The sequence below is a fragment of the Pogoniulus pusillus genome, chromosome 1 (genome assembly GCF_015220805.1).
Source record: "Pogoniulus pusillus isolate bPogPus1 chromosome 1, bPogPus1.pri, whole genome shotgun sequence".
Lineage (NCBI taxonomy): Eukaryota > Metazoa > Chordata > Aves > Piciformes > Lybiidae > Pogoniulus > Pogoniulus pusillus.
Genome location: NC_087264.1, coordinates 31,350,435 through 31,366,192, shown reverse-complemented (window position 1 = coordinate 31,366,192; position 15,758 = coordinate 31,350,435). Strand labels below are relative to the sequence as shown.

The following is a 15,758-nucleotide window of genomic DNA, read 5'->3' as shown; positions in this document are numbered from 1 at the left end:
GTGAGGGCTGTGGTGGGAGTTGAGGAAGTTATCCCAGAGGTAGTTATGGTTTTACAGAAAGGGAGGAGGCTCTGGACAGAGCTGTGAGGCTGCAGGAAACTGCAGTGATTCTGAGAACTGATTTCTGACAGGAATCAGGCTGAAGAAGTTTATAGGCTTTCTCCTCTGCTAGGACATTTTTATTCCATAACAAAGCTGGTTTTGCTGAAAATATGTGGATGTATTTACAGATAAGTACTGGATTACGTTCCCTGTGGAATGTGTGTTTGGGTAAGCTCTGCATTATCTTCAGTTTATTCCAGAAAAAAGCAGAGACCAGAGGACAATTTATTGATAATGTGCTAATAGAGGGAAATGCAGTGAGAACAAAAGTGGGAGATGTGGTAGACAAAACAACTCGTGCACTACATCCAGCTAAAGAATACCAAATGCACATGCACAAGATGCTGGGATATAGGCTCTCCAGGTCCTTGCTTTGAGCCTTGTGTTAAAATTGTTCTGTGTAGTATTGCTGGGTGGTCACTGTCAGACTAGAGTCACAGAATGGCTCAGGTTGGAAGGGATCCCAGGGCTCATCTGCTCCAACCTCCCCAGTGTAGGCAGGGACACCTCGCAACTAGACTCAGCTGCTCAAGGCCTCATCCAGCCTGGCCTTCAGCACCCCCAGGCAGAAGGCAGCCACAGCCTCCCTGGGCAGCCTGTTCCAGAGTCTCACCATCTCGCTACCCTCCTCCTAAAGAACTTCTTCTTTGGCTCCAGTCTAACCCTGCTCTGCCTCAGCCTCAGCTTCAAATCATTCCTCTTTGTCCTTTTGCAAGACATCATGATGAAAAGTCTCTCTTCAGCCTTCTGCAGGATCCCTTCAGATGCTGGAAGGCTGCTCTAAGGTCCCCACCACCACCTCCGTGCACTTAGTAGAAGGAAAAAGAAAAAAAACAGACATTTTGCATGCTGAGAGCTACCTAACAAGGACAGTACATAGAACACATCTCCTAAGTGCTGGGTGGAAGGGATTGCTTGGCCCATCTGCTGTCCTCAGGGGTGTCGATGTTGTCCATGCTGTTGGGCAGATGGCTCCATCAGTGTTTCTCTGTGCTTAGGTAGAGCTTGAGTTCAGAGGATTGCTGAATGTTTTTACTGAAAGCAAGTTTTTGCACGGGCTGAACTGAAGTTGCTTTGCCATTTGTGATTAGCTGTTCTGCATTACCACACAGTGGAGAGATCAGTCTAGATTCTTACTATGATATAGCCAGGAGTGAAGACAAAAGCAAAGGGATGTTTCTGCTATGAATTGGATGGAACTTGGGGTGACTTTCAAAGCACATGGTCCTGTTTTTGCATTGGCTTTGCCACATGCACCATGAAGTGACTGTTGCTGCTTATTGGTCGGATCCTTTCTCATCATTGTGATGATCTCCCTCTCAAACTCTTTGACTTACCCATAACATCTGTAAGACACTGTTTTCTGATGCTTGTAGATCCAGGTGCTAATGATGCCTTTTCCTAAATATTTATCAGAGGGACCTATGCCACATGGCTTCACCTGAGGGGCTTTTCTGTGCTGTGTGGGAAGAGGAAACTGGATGAGCTCCTGCCTTTTGCAGTGCTGTTTTCTTACCATAAGTGTCCCCAAAAAAGGAGACTACTGTCAAGCTGGCTTTGAAAATACCTGACTCCTATCAAGGCAATGTCCAAGGAGTTCTCTGTCAATCTTTGAGATCTTTCCAGTGATGTTATTGAATGCAGTTTATTAACTGTGCAGGTATTCACAAACACCCACTCTTCTCATGGCCATCATCATGCTTTTTACTTCTTCTTGCATGGGCAGACCTTAGCATATCCTGTTTCAGTTGGACCTGTGTAAGTTAGAGTGTCTCATTGCTGCTGGTAATCTAAGAGAAAGCTCCCTTTCTAAACTTGTAGAAAGCTTTGGGAAACAGCCATTTTTGGTTGTTCCTCTGTTACTGCTGCAGGTAGGAGCAGTCCTATCTTATCTAATTGTTCATGACTAGGAAGCTAAGAAAACATAGAATTACCTTGAGGAACTCAAAATGGAAGATTTTCAGCAAACTGCTCCCTTGTAAGGTCTCCAGAGAGAGTGTGACTGTCCTCTGCTTGCCTAAATCTCCTCTTCACTTGCTTTGATGGGAGCTGTCCTTGCTCCTGCCCGAATGAGGACTGAGGGAGAAGGGCTTGCCCTGTGCTGAACGTGGAGTCACATAGGGCTAATACTGGCACTCAGTTTTTCACCTTCACGAAATCTTGTTGCCATAAGAGAAAATAGTTGCTTACTCCTGGGTGTGAGGGTTTGTGTCAGCATAAGCCAGAAGAGCCCCAGCCATGTCTGCGTTTTGGCCTTGCTGAAGGAGCGTCAGCAGAGCGCACAAAGCTCCTCTGTCTGCTGCCTGGGGAGCAGCTATCTGATACTCCAGACGTAGCCTGCCCAGCCACATGCCATGCTGCCATTCCAAGCCCTGACAGGCTGTATGTTTCTTTTTCCTCTTACTAGGAATTCCATGCTTAGGCTAGCCGTCAGAAGTACAGTCAGGTATTTGCTGGAGACCTGAACCCAGGAGAGAGAGTTTTTCTGGGGTCTCTTTGGCTCTCTGAACCTTTCCATGCACTCAGGTGGCCCTCAGGGACCATGTGGAGACCTATCCTCAAAACCAAGGTGCAAGAAAGTGAAATGTTTTCATGGGCAGAAGAGGTAGCGACCTGAGGTGGCCCCTGTAAATAACGAAAGTGTGCCAATGGTTTTGGTTGCATGAGCAGAGAAAGAGTTTGAGCTATCTAGAAAAATAAGGGGACAAAGAAGGCATCCATGGAGGACACAAGAATGGTGTGAGGAGAGTGGAAAAGGCAAAAATGGGAGTTTTGTGCATCAGGCTACAAGAATGAGAGATGGGAGGAAAGAAGAAAAGGAGGGAGTGGGTGTAAAATTCATGGCAGAATCTTTGTTGGGGTTTCTGTGTAGGAGAGTAAGGCAGAAAATTACTCAACAGGGCAAAGGATGGAAGAATTATGAGAAGAATAGATGCAAAAAAACTTCAGAGCTGCCTTTGCTGCAAGAAAAGGGATGAGATTCTGGAGGTAGGAGCAAGCTGACTTCTTGAGGACAAGACACAGTGCCTAGAAGCTTGTAGGACAAAACAGGCATAGAAGAAGGATCAAACATTGACCCAAAGCTGGAAGGGATGTAAGAACTGCTACTGATCTAAATGAGTGGGAGTTACCCAGGGCTGTTGGTGTGTTCTGAGCGTGAGGCCAGAGAAGGGATTTAGCTGTCACAGTACAGCCTTACCACTGTAGTTAGTTTAGTGTTCAACTCTTACAGCTGCATTAATTGCAGATGCCCTCCCCTGGGGTCTCTGTAGCTGTCATTGCCCCAGCTCCTGCTCCCCCCAGAGGGATGTCTCTGTCCCTTGGCATGGCTGCAGGCTTCAGGCCTAGGAAGAGCCTTGGTCTTGCTGTGGTTGAGCTGTTTCTCTCTGAAGGTTGGCACCTAAAGCCATTCTTCTTGTAAAGGGTGGTTCAAAAGAACCCAACAAACCCAGTTGTATGGCAGGTAGGAGCCTGCAGCCATTTTAGCAACCTCTGAGCTGTCATTTCCCTTCCACCCTCCTTGTCCTTGAGGAAGGCTCAGAAGGTGCTGCTCTTCAGATGCAGTCTGCTAGTCCTGACTCTTCTGGGGACTGGCAACAGCTTTCTAACTGGCAGCATAGTTCCATTCTTTGCATAGTTTCATTTACTGCGGTTAGGTTCCAGCCTCAGATGCTATCACCTCCTTGGTGTTCCAGAAAGATTAATTCTGTGCCCTGCTGAAGCTGCTGCTGTGACATAAACTACCTGGAGTATTTAAAGTGTGTGTCTGTAAGGCAAATGCTGTTCTTGTTTATCTTGTAGATCAGGGTTAAAAGCTTCTGTAAACGATATTTGGGGTGAACAATTCTCTTCACAGAGTCACAGAATGGTAGGGGCTGGAAGAGACCTTGAAATGTCGCAGAAAGAAACACAGGGGTTGTGCAAAGGGTTGGTGAACCTTAACTGCACACAAGGCTGTGCTCCAGGGGAGGAAACTGGAACTGATCCTTTGTTTGGTTCTTCCTTAATGTGCACAGTCTTTTCTATGAGAATACAGCTTTTCAAGGTGATGCTTTCTAAAGGTGGCTGTGAGTCTGCACCCAACTTTACTAAACTCTGTACGAGGAGGAAGTGGGTGGAGGTCATGATCTAAAACTAGATCCATGGCCACAGTTTGCAAATGACTCTCAGAAAAAAGACCTGAATGCCTGTAAGCTTTGAAATGCTGCTGCTGGAAATCTAGAGCTGCCTTCTGCTGTTGTACCTGAGGCTTTTCCCTTTTCACTCTTCAGCCATGACTCTGCCATGGAAATGTAAAAGAGCCTTCAATATGCCCCTTGGTTTCAGCATTGCTGATGAGTGGTCATCACAGAGGTGCAGCTGAGCAAAAGCCTTGCTGAGGAAGGGGAGTTAGCATGGCAGGCCCAGCACCTGTTGTTAGCACTCACAGCTGCCTCCAGTTCCAGCAGGCAGATTGCAGCTCAAGACCTGAATTGCTGTGACTCCATACGTTTTAAGTGGGGCTGCTTTGATTTATAGCAAGAGGGGCCTGGCATAATAAGAGTAACTTATCTCCTGCATATGGCATTGCTGATTGCTCTATGGCCATTGTTAGTGGAGAGGGCTGGGAATCCAAAAGCACAGCTCCTGAGGAGGCTGGGGCTGTTTTGCCAAGAATGCCAGATGCCAGCTTCCCCCTCAGGGTAATGTCTGCTAAGTCCCTAGCAGATCTGTTTGCCGTTGAAACAGAGTTAATATATGTGGCCTTTTAAAAGGCTGCATTGGTTCTGAAAAGGACTCTTTTGGGATTGGGTTGCAGAACTTGATACAGAGACGTAGAAGCTCATTAAAGAGCTTTATGGCATGGAGTCAATGCCACTGCCACCACAAGTCTGCACCATTTTTCCAAATGGCAATTCCAAGCATACTTTGGTTTCTTCTGAGCAAACCCAAGTGACGCTGTAGGAAACTACAGGCTAAGAAAAGAAGGAGGTGGCAGATGTTTCTCCATCCCAGGGAGTGCTGCTAACGTGCGGTGCTGGGCTGAGTATCACCATGAAAGGTTTTGAAATGCTAAGCAAAAGACAGTGTTATCCATAGGCCCCCCACCTACAAAATAGAGTTCAGATGTCAGTGACTGAACTCATGAGCTGATTGACAACTTGTTTTGACCAATTTCTGCTTTAAGAAGGGTCTGATCTTGGGTGATTTTCCTCCCAATGACATAAAATCTGACATTCTTGATGGTGTGCTTGATTATACCACATGATAGCAAAAACTAAAGCTTAGGCACTGGATTGGAATTTAAGAATTCAAGACCAAATTCTGAACAGTGATTTCCAAGCCTTCACTTCCTCACCACTTGTATAGTTCTGCAGCTACCTGTGTAACGTCCCAAATCCCCAGGGAGATGAAATTTTGCCTCTCAGTCTGTACAGAAGCATTTCAGTTGGGGTTTACCTCAGCACTTCACAGACATTCTGGCAGCCTGACAATCCTACACTTCAGTTGCTATCATGAGGTGACTTTGATTTTTCTTGCTGGAAGAATTCCAGATGAAAGTAATAAGAATTGCAAAGCACACTTTTGATAGCCTCAGCTTTGTTTTCACAGCTTCCTAAATGATTTGGAAGAAGCTGCAAATATTGAGAATTATTGTTTTGTAATTCTAATGCAACTTCTGCTCTGCCCAGACCCCACCTCCAATCCTGCCTCCAGTGCTGGTGTCCCCAGCAGAAGGAGCACACAAAGCATTAGAAGTAGTGAGTCCAGAGGAGGCCACAAAGATGATCCAAGGGCTGGAACACCTCTGCTGTGAGGACAGGCTGAGGGAGCTGGGGGTGTTCAGCCCAGAGAAGAGAAGGCTCCAGAGGGACCTTGGAGCTGCCTGCCAGTACCTGAAGGGATTCTGCAGGAAGGCTGCAAAGGGACTTTTCATCAGAGTGTTTAGAGACAGGACAAGGGGGAATGATTTGAAGCTGAGGCAGAGCAGAGTTAGACTGGAGCTGAGGAAGAAGCTCTTCAGTAGGAGGATGGAGAGAATCTGGAACGGGCTGCCCAGGGAGGCTGTGGCTGCCTCCTGCCTAGAGGTGTTGAAGGCCAGGCTGGATGAGGCCTTGAGCAGCTGAGTGTAGTTGTGAGGTGTCCTTGCCCATGTTGAGGAGGTTGGAGGAGATGAGCTCTGAGGTCCCTTGCAACCTGAGCCATTCTAGGACTCCTTGATTACAAGAAAACAAAGCAAGCAAAGGAGATGTCTACATATTTTTGCTTTCAACTTGGGTGACCATTCAGACACCAGACACAAAGGAACACCACAGAAGAGCTTTCACTGGTGTGCAGATACATGAACGTTTTGATCAATGACCTGACATTGCTCACATTCAGGTGGACTTGTACCTGCTGCTGTTCTCTGCCTCTACAGCAGACTGAGCAACACCAGAGAAGGTCCTTGTGTCCCTCTTGAAGAAATGCTCTGTTTCGTCTCCACTAGAGACATGACAGAGCATTTCTGCCTGCAGTTATCTTATGGCAGATGCTGGAAATAGAAGAGTGGTTTGGCTGGTACCCACCCACAAAGACTAAGACATTAACTGATGTTTCTGCAGTGCCATGGGACATGGCTCAGAGAAGCTCTGCAGCATTTGCTGTGAGATCCTCTGCACACCTGCAGAGTACATCTGCCAGGCACATACAGGAGTTCTGATCCAGCCTATCTTAGACATCTGTCACTGGTAGAGCCCTTCAGCAGAGCTGCAGAAACAGAAAATTCAACCCACACTGGCTTTTCAGGTGGAGGCACTTTCAAACAGCTCGTAAAAGGAACTTTACCACTACAGCTGTCCTAGTAGAACTTAACTAGTAAAGCTGTCACAGCTAGTAAACTATAGGTATGAAAAAAAGCTTTCATTATCAGAGCTTTGTGCACTATGACAGAGCTAAAACTACTCCTGCACTTCTCTCCCTGCCCATTGCTTAGCTTAGATGCTGTGACGCATGTCAGAGCTCTCTGCTGTTGCACTGACTACTGGCATAATAATTTCTATACGCTGAGTGAAGAAGTTATTTTTGGCTTCCCCTGAATAATCTCAAGTACAAAAATGTGAAGATTCTATGACACAGTGAAACAGGTCAGCAAATTGTGTGTTCCAAACTCCAGCTGGGGTGAGAAGATGAATATCTGGGTACTTCTTATGCTGGCAAGATTAGACACCTTGTACATATTGGCTGTTTTTTCAGAATTCAAGCAAGCACAGAGTCCTAGAGTGGCTCAGGGTGGAAGGGACCTCAGAGCTCATCTCCTCCAACCTCCCCAACATGGGCAGGGGCACCTCGCAACTAGACTCAGCTGCTCAAGGCCTCATCCAACCTGGCCTTCAACACCCCCAGGGAGCAGGCAGCCACAGACCTCCCTGAGCAGCCTGTTCCAGAGTCTTGCCACCCTTCTACTGAAGAACTTCTTCTTCAGCTCCAGCCTAACCCTGCTCTGCCTCAGCTTCAAACCATTCCCCCTTGTCCTGTCTCTAAACACCCTGATGAAAAGTCCCTCTGCAGCCTTCCTGCAGGATCCCTTCAGCTATTGGAATGCAGCTCTGGGGTCCCCCTGGAGAGTCGTCTTTTCTCCAGGCTGAACGCCCCCAGTTCCCTCAGCCTGTACTTACAGCAGAGGTGCTCCAGCCTCAGGTTAGACCCTGAGTAGACTGTCTTCCAGCACTGGCAGCCCTCCCTCTGCCAGGTGCTGCTGTGTGAGCACTGGCAGATGGCCTTTCCTTGCCTGGCATTTCACAAGATAAAGTACTCCTGCAGAGTATTGAGGACTGGAAGAGCTCTTGTCAGGGAAAGGTGTTTGCTTTCTCACACAGCAGCCTGTTGTTGTGACCATCAGCCTGTTGTGACCATCAGCCCACTGACTAAATGCAGTGAATGTAAAAACCTGAAAAGTAGTGGTAGGGGCACAGCTGAGTAGCCACTTTGGGAATTGCTAGGGTCTCTTTGGTGGCACCCACAGATAGGACAGAGAACAGTGGGTGCAAACAGGAACACAGGAGGATCCAACTTGGCATGAGGGCTGCCCAGAGAGGTTTTGGAGTCTTCTTCTCTGGAGGCTTCCCTAACCTGCCTGGATGTGTTCCTGTGTGACCTGCCCTGGCAGGGGATTGGAGTGGATGATCTCTGGAGGTCCCTCCCAGTCACTGCCATTCTGTGGTTGAAGCTTTGTGTTACAGACATCATACTCTTAAATATGCTTAACTAAAGCCCAAATGAGATGATCTTTTGCAAGAGCAATAAAAGCCCCTCAGATTCTGCACAGGTTGGATGAGCAAAGCAGCTCAATGAATGAGCTGAGCAAAAGCAGCTTGGTTGGCCCTTAGCTCTTCTGACTCTGGTGGGGATTTTATAACAAGCCCAGAAGAGCAACTCTAATAGGGAGCATCTGTTAAGCTTTCTAGCTGAGAGATGATGTTGAGGTGCAATTTTAATTAGGGTTGTGAGAGAAGGACAATAGAACAGAGCTTTTGCATTGAAGCAGGTGTGAGTCTGAAGCATTTGCCATCATAGCTAGGCACAGAAGCCAGGTTTACATTCATTGACCTTTGCCCTTTTGCTGCTGGATACCTTTTGTACACTGACTGCCTTTTGGAGTTCTTGTTATCTATTACTTTGTTTTCTCAGTCGAGGGAAGAACAGCATATGAAAAGCAACTGAGCAGGAAGAACTTTTTCTAGTGACTGTGGAAATCTGGCTTATCTGAGTTTAATGTCTGCAAGACTACTCCTGAAGCAGGTGCCTTAGTTATGTAAACTGCTGGGTTTAGCTTTACTTGTAGCCTACACATCTCCAGAACTTTAAAAAAGTGTAGATTCCATGAGGAGCAGTAAGTGAATGCCAAGCCCCCTCTTTAGCTTTTGGTCACATTAAATTCTTGCTCTGTGAATTCTGGGGCTAGTACAGTCCTGTGCACAGTGCAATATTAACTACTAAAACTTGGTTATATTTCTTTAGCATCTTTAACTTAATGAGTGCTGATGTAAATCCTTTCAGCAGCTTTCTCTCCTTTAGCTGCTGGGGGATTCTGCAAAGCTGCCTCACTGCTGTCTTTGTGTCCTTACCCTGAGAAGAGCTGCAGCACCAGTGACAGCCAAGAGATGGGCAAACAGCTGCATTTACTTCTCTGGGTTCAGCTCAGCTAGCAAGCTGGCTGCTCCCTTGGAAGGCAGGGCAGGTAAAAACAGTTGCTGCTTGCATCAGGTGAGCAGTGTTCTGCAGGCTCTTTGAAGGTGGGGCCACATTTGCTGCCCTGGCTGAATGCTGCCCATATAAACATCCCACCTCAAAGATGCCCTCGCTTTCAGACAGGCTTGCAGTTGTTGAGAGGAAGTGCACCACTGTGCCAGCTACCAGAAGCCAGACCAATACACTTTGAATCTGGGGAAGGGAGGTAAGAAGGAAAACACCCAACAAACTCCTTGAGTGATTTTGGAGACTTAAACAAAACAGCCTGAAAAGCTGAGGTCATATCTGAGATTTATCACTGTGTTTTGATAAGCCTTTGGGCTTAGCCAGTCCCCCCTACTCGAGGGACTCAGTGAAACTATAGCACACACCTTTGCAGCAGAATTTGTCACATCAGCTCCATACCTGAGCCTTCCTGACTGATGAATTACCTGCACAGACAAGTGAGGAGTTCAGAGCAAGGGGGAATCTTCCCCTTAGGAAAGTTAAGCCTGAGCAGTGTCACTAGGGAGTGTGACTGCAATGAGAAGAGTGGAAATTGTTCGTTTGTAACAATCCTTATCTAAAGGTAACTTCTGGATCTCCTGAACGAGAATTGGACCAAATCTACTAAATACCAAATGACTGTGTTGACATCTTGCTAGGAAAAGAGCTTCATAAAAAAGATGCTGTAGAAACTACTTAAGTCTTGGGTTAGTTGTCCAGTGCCTTTCACACTGCATGAGCACTGAGATGTTTCAGCAAGGGAAGCCAGCTTGGCTGTCTGCTTGGAAAAGCCAGAGAGAGAGTCCTCCTTACCAAACTTTAGGGCTCTGTTCTTTTCCAGTTCTCCTCTTACTAGATATTTATGCAAACAGAGCACATCTTTGACTCAAAAGCTGCCAACAGACGTATCCCTAGAGTATTCTGTAGGTAAGGGCCCTGCCTGAATGTCTCAGCATGCTGTGGTCATCCTTCTCTTCACTCAAGACAGAGTGGTGCCACTAGAAGTGGTCTCCTACAATGCTTCTAAAGACACAGTGGAAATCCATGCCTCCCTGACTTGCCTGTTTTCCTTCCTCTGTTTCTTCAGCTTTAGGAGAAAGCTGCCTGGAACCAGGGTGTTTGGGGAAGATTTTGGTCTCCTATCATACTCTTTTTAAAGTGCTTTTCTTCTTCCTTCATACATTTTACAATGTGGGAAGCAGAAGTGGAAAGTCCATGGGCACCTAACTGTCTGCTGTGTTCCAGGTCACGGTCCCTGTCCTGTGAGACTACATTCCTTCTGGAACGTTGCCATGTGTTTCCTCTTGGCTGAGGGGAAAATAAACCAAGCAGTAGGTAACATGCTGACAGTGCCAGCTGAATTCCAGCTGTGGTGACAAGTGCCTGGCATCCTCTGGACTTACCTACAGTCTTGTTAGTGAGGCACATTCCACTGTTGGTTGTTTCCAGAGAATCAGAGAGTCATCCAGGCTGGAAAGGACCCTTGAGATCATCAGGTCCAACCATGAACTGTACTCTGCCAAGCTAACCATTATAAACACACTGCTAAGCACCACATCTAAAAGACCTTTAAACACCTTCAGGGATGGGGACTCCACCACCTTCCTAGGCAGCCTGTTCCAATGCCTGACCACTCTTGCACTGAAGAAGTTCCTCCCAATGTCCGGCCTAAACTTCCTCTGCTGCAGCTGGAGGCTGTTCCTACTTGTTCTGTCATTACTGACCTGCAAGAAGAGACCAGCACCAACCTCTCTGTTGTCCTTTCAGGTAGCTGCAGAGGGTGATGAGGTCTCCCCTCAGCCTCCCCTTCCTCACACTGGACAGTCCCACTTCCCTCAGCTGCTCTCCACCAGACTCACTCTCTGGGCCCTCACCAGCTCCATTGCTCTTCCCCTCCAGCCCCTCAATGTTCTTCTTGTACTGAGGAGCCCAAAACTGACCCCAGCACTCCAGTGGAGTGGTTTTACCAATGCCAGGTACAGGGGGACAATCCCTGTCCTGCTCCTGCTGGCCATACCACTGCTGATCCAGCCCAGGATGCCTTTGGCTTTCTCTGCCCTCTGGGCACGCTGCTGACTCATCTTTAGCCACTTGTCCATTAGAATCCCCAGGTCCCTTTCTGCAGGACAGCTTCCCAGCCACACTTCCCCAAGGAGTGTTGCATGGGCTTGTTGTGGCACAAGTACTTGGCCTTGTTGACACCCATCCCACTGACCTCAGCCCACTGATCCAATCTAAGTCTCCCTGTAGAGCCTCCTTACCCTCAAGCAGATCAACAGTCCCACCTAACTTAGTGTCTTCTGCCAGTTTACTAATGGTGTGCTCTAGGGGTCCTAATGCTGAGCCCTGAGGAACACCACCTGGGACCAGCCACCAGCTGCATTTACCTCCGTTGAGCAGCCTGTGTTGGATCCAACAGAGTTTTGCCTTAGCAAGTAAGAAAGCAGTTCTGAACTGATGGATAGGTGCCAGCCAGCCGTGCACTCAGGAAGGTATGTGGAGCAGTGCCTATGAACATCAGCACTCTGTAACCCCAGGTACCAGGCTGTCCACGGCCGTCTGTGTGCCTGGCAGGGTGCAGTGACATGTGGAATGAGCCTGCAAAGGGTTCCTGAGGACAGAGGATGCATTTTATTTAAAGAAAGTGACATTGTACCTCATGCCAAGCTGAGGTCATTTCCTGCTCCTTTCTCTACTTCCTAGCTTGCCAGATTTATAAGTTTTTCTGGCACTTGCCAGAGCTCACCTGAAGAAAGCATTACTCAAATAAAGGCTGAAGGAAATATTTTAGTTCAGAATGCAGAGCCATAAAGAGTGACTACTGTATGCTAAAGAAAAAAATCCTCTCTAATTTTACTACTGATTCTGCACAGAAGCTGCATAAATAGGTCAGTGTTGCTGTGCTGAATAGCAAATTCACACCTCGCTGCTTACAGCAAGGCCCTGAGGCTGCCTTCCCTATCACTGAGCTAAGGAGGGGATCTCTTCCCATGTAAAGTTTGTCTGCTCTTAGCGTGTGCACTGGAACATGGTCTTACTGGCTGCAAGAGTGATCACCTTCAGGGTCTGCTTCAGTCAGTTACCCAAGAACTCAGTTACTACTTTTTAGAAATAAAGGGGCTTTAGTGTAATTAAATTTACTTGGAATGTGTAATTGAGTGGTTCCAGAGGGACTGTGGTGGCAATGCTGATGTTAATAAATTATTTCAAAGATAGAAAGATCCATCAGGACCTGGAGTCCCAAGGCCATGTGTGAGTGTAAGGTGCCTCTCAGTCACAAAGCTGTCATGCAGCTGCTGCTTCAAACTGTAGGAGCATAAATTCCCTGACCACGAATAAAGCTTTTTGGGTGCCTACAGTTGCAGCAGGGCCTTGTAAGTTCTGGCAAGATTGAAACATGTGCCAGTTAAACTGGGCCTGGGCTTCAGTGCCCTGGTAGTGTGTGACTAGTTATAATTCAGTGAGACCCTGGCTTCCCATGTGGTGTCTTTGGGCACCCATGGCTCCATGTGGGCAGGCAACTTGGGTATGTGAGGTCAACAACTATCACAAAATTGCTTTTTCCTAATGCTAGAGAAACCTGACTTGGCAGGGAGGTTGGACTTGATCTCTGGAGGTCCCTTCCAACCTCTGAAGTTCTGTGATTCTGATTTATTTGTTTATTTGTTTTACCAAGGAAAGGAGTATGACCTTGGTCTTTCCTTCTTTTTCCATGTGGAGTCACTAGCCAGCAAATTCCTCACCTGTGTCCTGGCTTCCTGATGGATATTTCCAGCACAGTGCAGATGCTCCCATCCATCATCTCTCTTCCCAGTCAGTAATGTTTCACAGCAAACTGGAGGTGCAGATGAGTCACTGGTCTCAGCAGTGACCCAGGTCTGCCAGCTCTGTGTGGGAAAAGAGTTTGTACAAATATCTCACCTGCTTCCATTCGTTCCTGAGCTGTGGGTTCCTCCTGTTCCATATGCTGGGGGCTCTCAGCAGGTGGACTGCCTGCTTAGGCTGTGAGGTGTCCCTAATGTGGTGGTCACAGAAATCATCGCCACATAAAGCAGTTCAACACTGCCTATGCCTGACCTGCTGAGTGTTTTGAGTGGTCTGTGGAGCACATGAAGTCTGAAATTGTGCTTCTATGCAGCAGGAGATGCTGGAGTTGCTTCTTCCTGGTGCTGTTTGATGAGTATGGAGTCTTGTTGGGTACATTTTGGGGAAGTTTTGCATTCCAGTGGTTAAGGGTAATGCCTGAGATAGCTCAGGCTGATGTCCCTCAGCTTTGCATCTTTAATACTATGCAGACAAAGGTGAAAAATAATGAAAGAAAGAAATGAAAACAAAAATACCTCTAATTAAATTGCCTTTTTTTTTTTCCAATTAATGAGGGATTTTACCTGTACACTGTCCTGAAGCCCCCTGTGAGAGTATAAAGAATGAATCAAGAAGGATGCTTTATCTCTTCTTTCTCTATAAGCAGAGAATGGATGTAGGTTTCGGTACTGATCTGCCAAGGAAAGTGGCTGCAGCAGTACTGCTATGTACTTTGAATTACAAGCTGAGTGGACTCCACTTGTAGTGCTTGGGAATGCAGTCTTTGGTCTGTTCTCAGTGAGAGATAAAATCATTGCAGCAGCAACAGATTGTAGGCACCGATGGACGTAAGTTCTAGGTTGCATCCAGGGGAGTGTGGGCACCAGAGCAAGGGAGGAGATTGTTCCCCTTGACTGCTGAGACCCTACTTTGAAGACTGCCTCCAGTTCTGCTGTCCCCAGCAGAAGGACACACAGCTGCTGGAGTCACTCCAGAGGAGGACACAAAGGTAATCCAAGGGCTGGAGCAGCTCTGCTGTGAGGACAGGCTGAGGGAGCTGGAGGTGTGCAGCCTGAAGAAGACTCCAAGGGAACCTCAGAGCTGCCTGCCAATAGCTGAAGGGATCCTGCAGGAAGGCCGCAGAGGGACTTTTCACCAGGGTGTCTATGGAGACAGGACAAGGGAGAATAGTTTGAAGCTGAGGCAGAGCAGGGTTAGACTGGAGCTGAGGAAGAAGCTCTTCAGTCCATGGGTGGTGAGACTCTGGAGCTGGCCGCCCAGGAAGGCTGTGGCTGCCTCCTGCCCATGGTGGGGAGATCGGAGCAGATGAGCTCTGAGGTCCCTTCCAACCTGAGCCTCTGTAGCATTCTGTGAGTCTGACTTGAGTGCAGCTATATTAAAACATAGCAGCAATAACTATGGCCCTCTGCATGCTAGGTTTACTGAACTAACACTTTAAATGATGACTGTGGACAGTGACAATTTTGGTCTTTCAATTTGATTTTGTTAAAGAAAACAAATATTAATTGACTCTGAGGTATTTAATACAGGAAATGAATGTGTTAGTGAGCATTGCTCATGCAGCTCTGAAGACAATGCTAGATTATCTCTTCCCTTGAAGAAAATGGGGGAGAGAGAGATGTGACTGGTACTTTGATACTCTGTGTGTGCTTGAGAAGGACGCTAAGTTCTCAAAGTGTTGCAAAGAAGTTTGGTTGGATGGTAACCAGCTAGTGAAGGGATTTCTTCCAGAGACTCTGGTTAAGAGGGAATTTCAGTGAAATGGGAGGGTGGGGATTTAATAAATACACAAATCCAGCCACAAGTGTGTGTCCCCAACAAGACAGTGGAGAAGATACTAAAAACTGAGGTGTGTTTAACCTTCTCCCACTGCAGGGTTTTTTCTTGCTAAGAGGCAGATTTGCACATCTGGCTGTAGGAGAGAGATTAATCTGAAAGGACACCTCTGGAACTGTGGCTGAGAGGAAAAAAAAGCAGAACATATTTTAGACCCACACTGAAAGGTTAGCCATGTGACTGCACAGCCTTGCAGGTCTTCTTACAGGAACACAAAACTTCTTTTACAGGCCAGCATCCAGCTCTAGGATGTAGAGACTGCTGGTGCAAAAGTTCTGGACTGTGCCAGCAAGCAGTGTGGGAAGTGGGGGTGCACCTGCCTGTGCACTGCAGCACACCTGGCAGCTGGGCCCAGTGTTCATTGTCCTTCTCTGTTCTTTCTATTTGTAATAAAATCAGAGAATCCTAGAACGGGTTGGGTTGGAAGGGACTTCCAGTCCAACCTCCCTGCAGTCAGCATGGACATCCCAACTAGATTTGGTGTCTTAGATCATTCATCAGCGTAATGTTGTTGAGTATCTCCAGGGATGGAGCCTCAGCCACCTCCCTGGGCAGCCTGCTGCAGTGTTCCTGCACCCTCCTGGTGCACAACTTGTTCCTCACATCCAATTTCAGTCTGCTCTGCTCTCATTTCCAACCATTGCCTTTGTCCTGTCCCTGTAGGCCTTTGCAAACAGTCCATCTGCAGCCTTCTTGTAGCCCCTTCAGGTACTGGCAGGCTGCTGTTAGGTCTGCCTGGAGCCTTCTCTTCCCCAGGCTGAACACTCCCAGCTCCCTCAGCCTGTCCTTGTAGCAGAGCT

The 15,758-nt window shown here is 47.4% G+C and overlaps 1 long non-coding RNA gene across 3 annotated transcripts in view; it reads left to right on the top strand.

The window, feature by feature from the left end:
• Positions 1-15,758, top strand: part of LOC135177527 (uncharacterized) — a 70,788-nt gene that overhangs the window by 5,254 nt on the left and 49,776 nt on the right. The gene's annotated exons all lie outside the window — the stretch shown is intronic.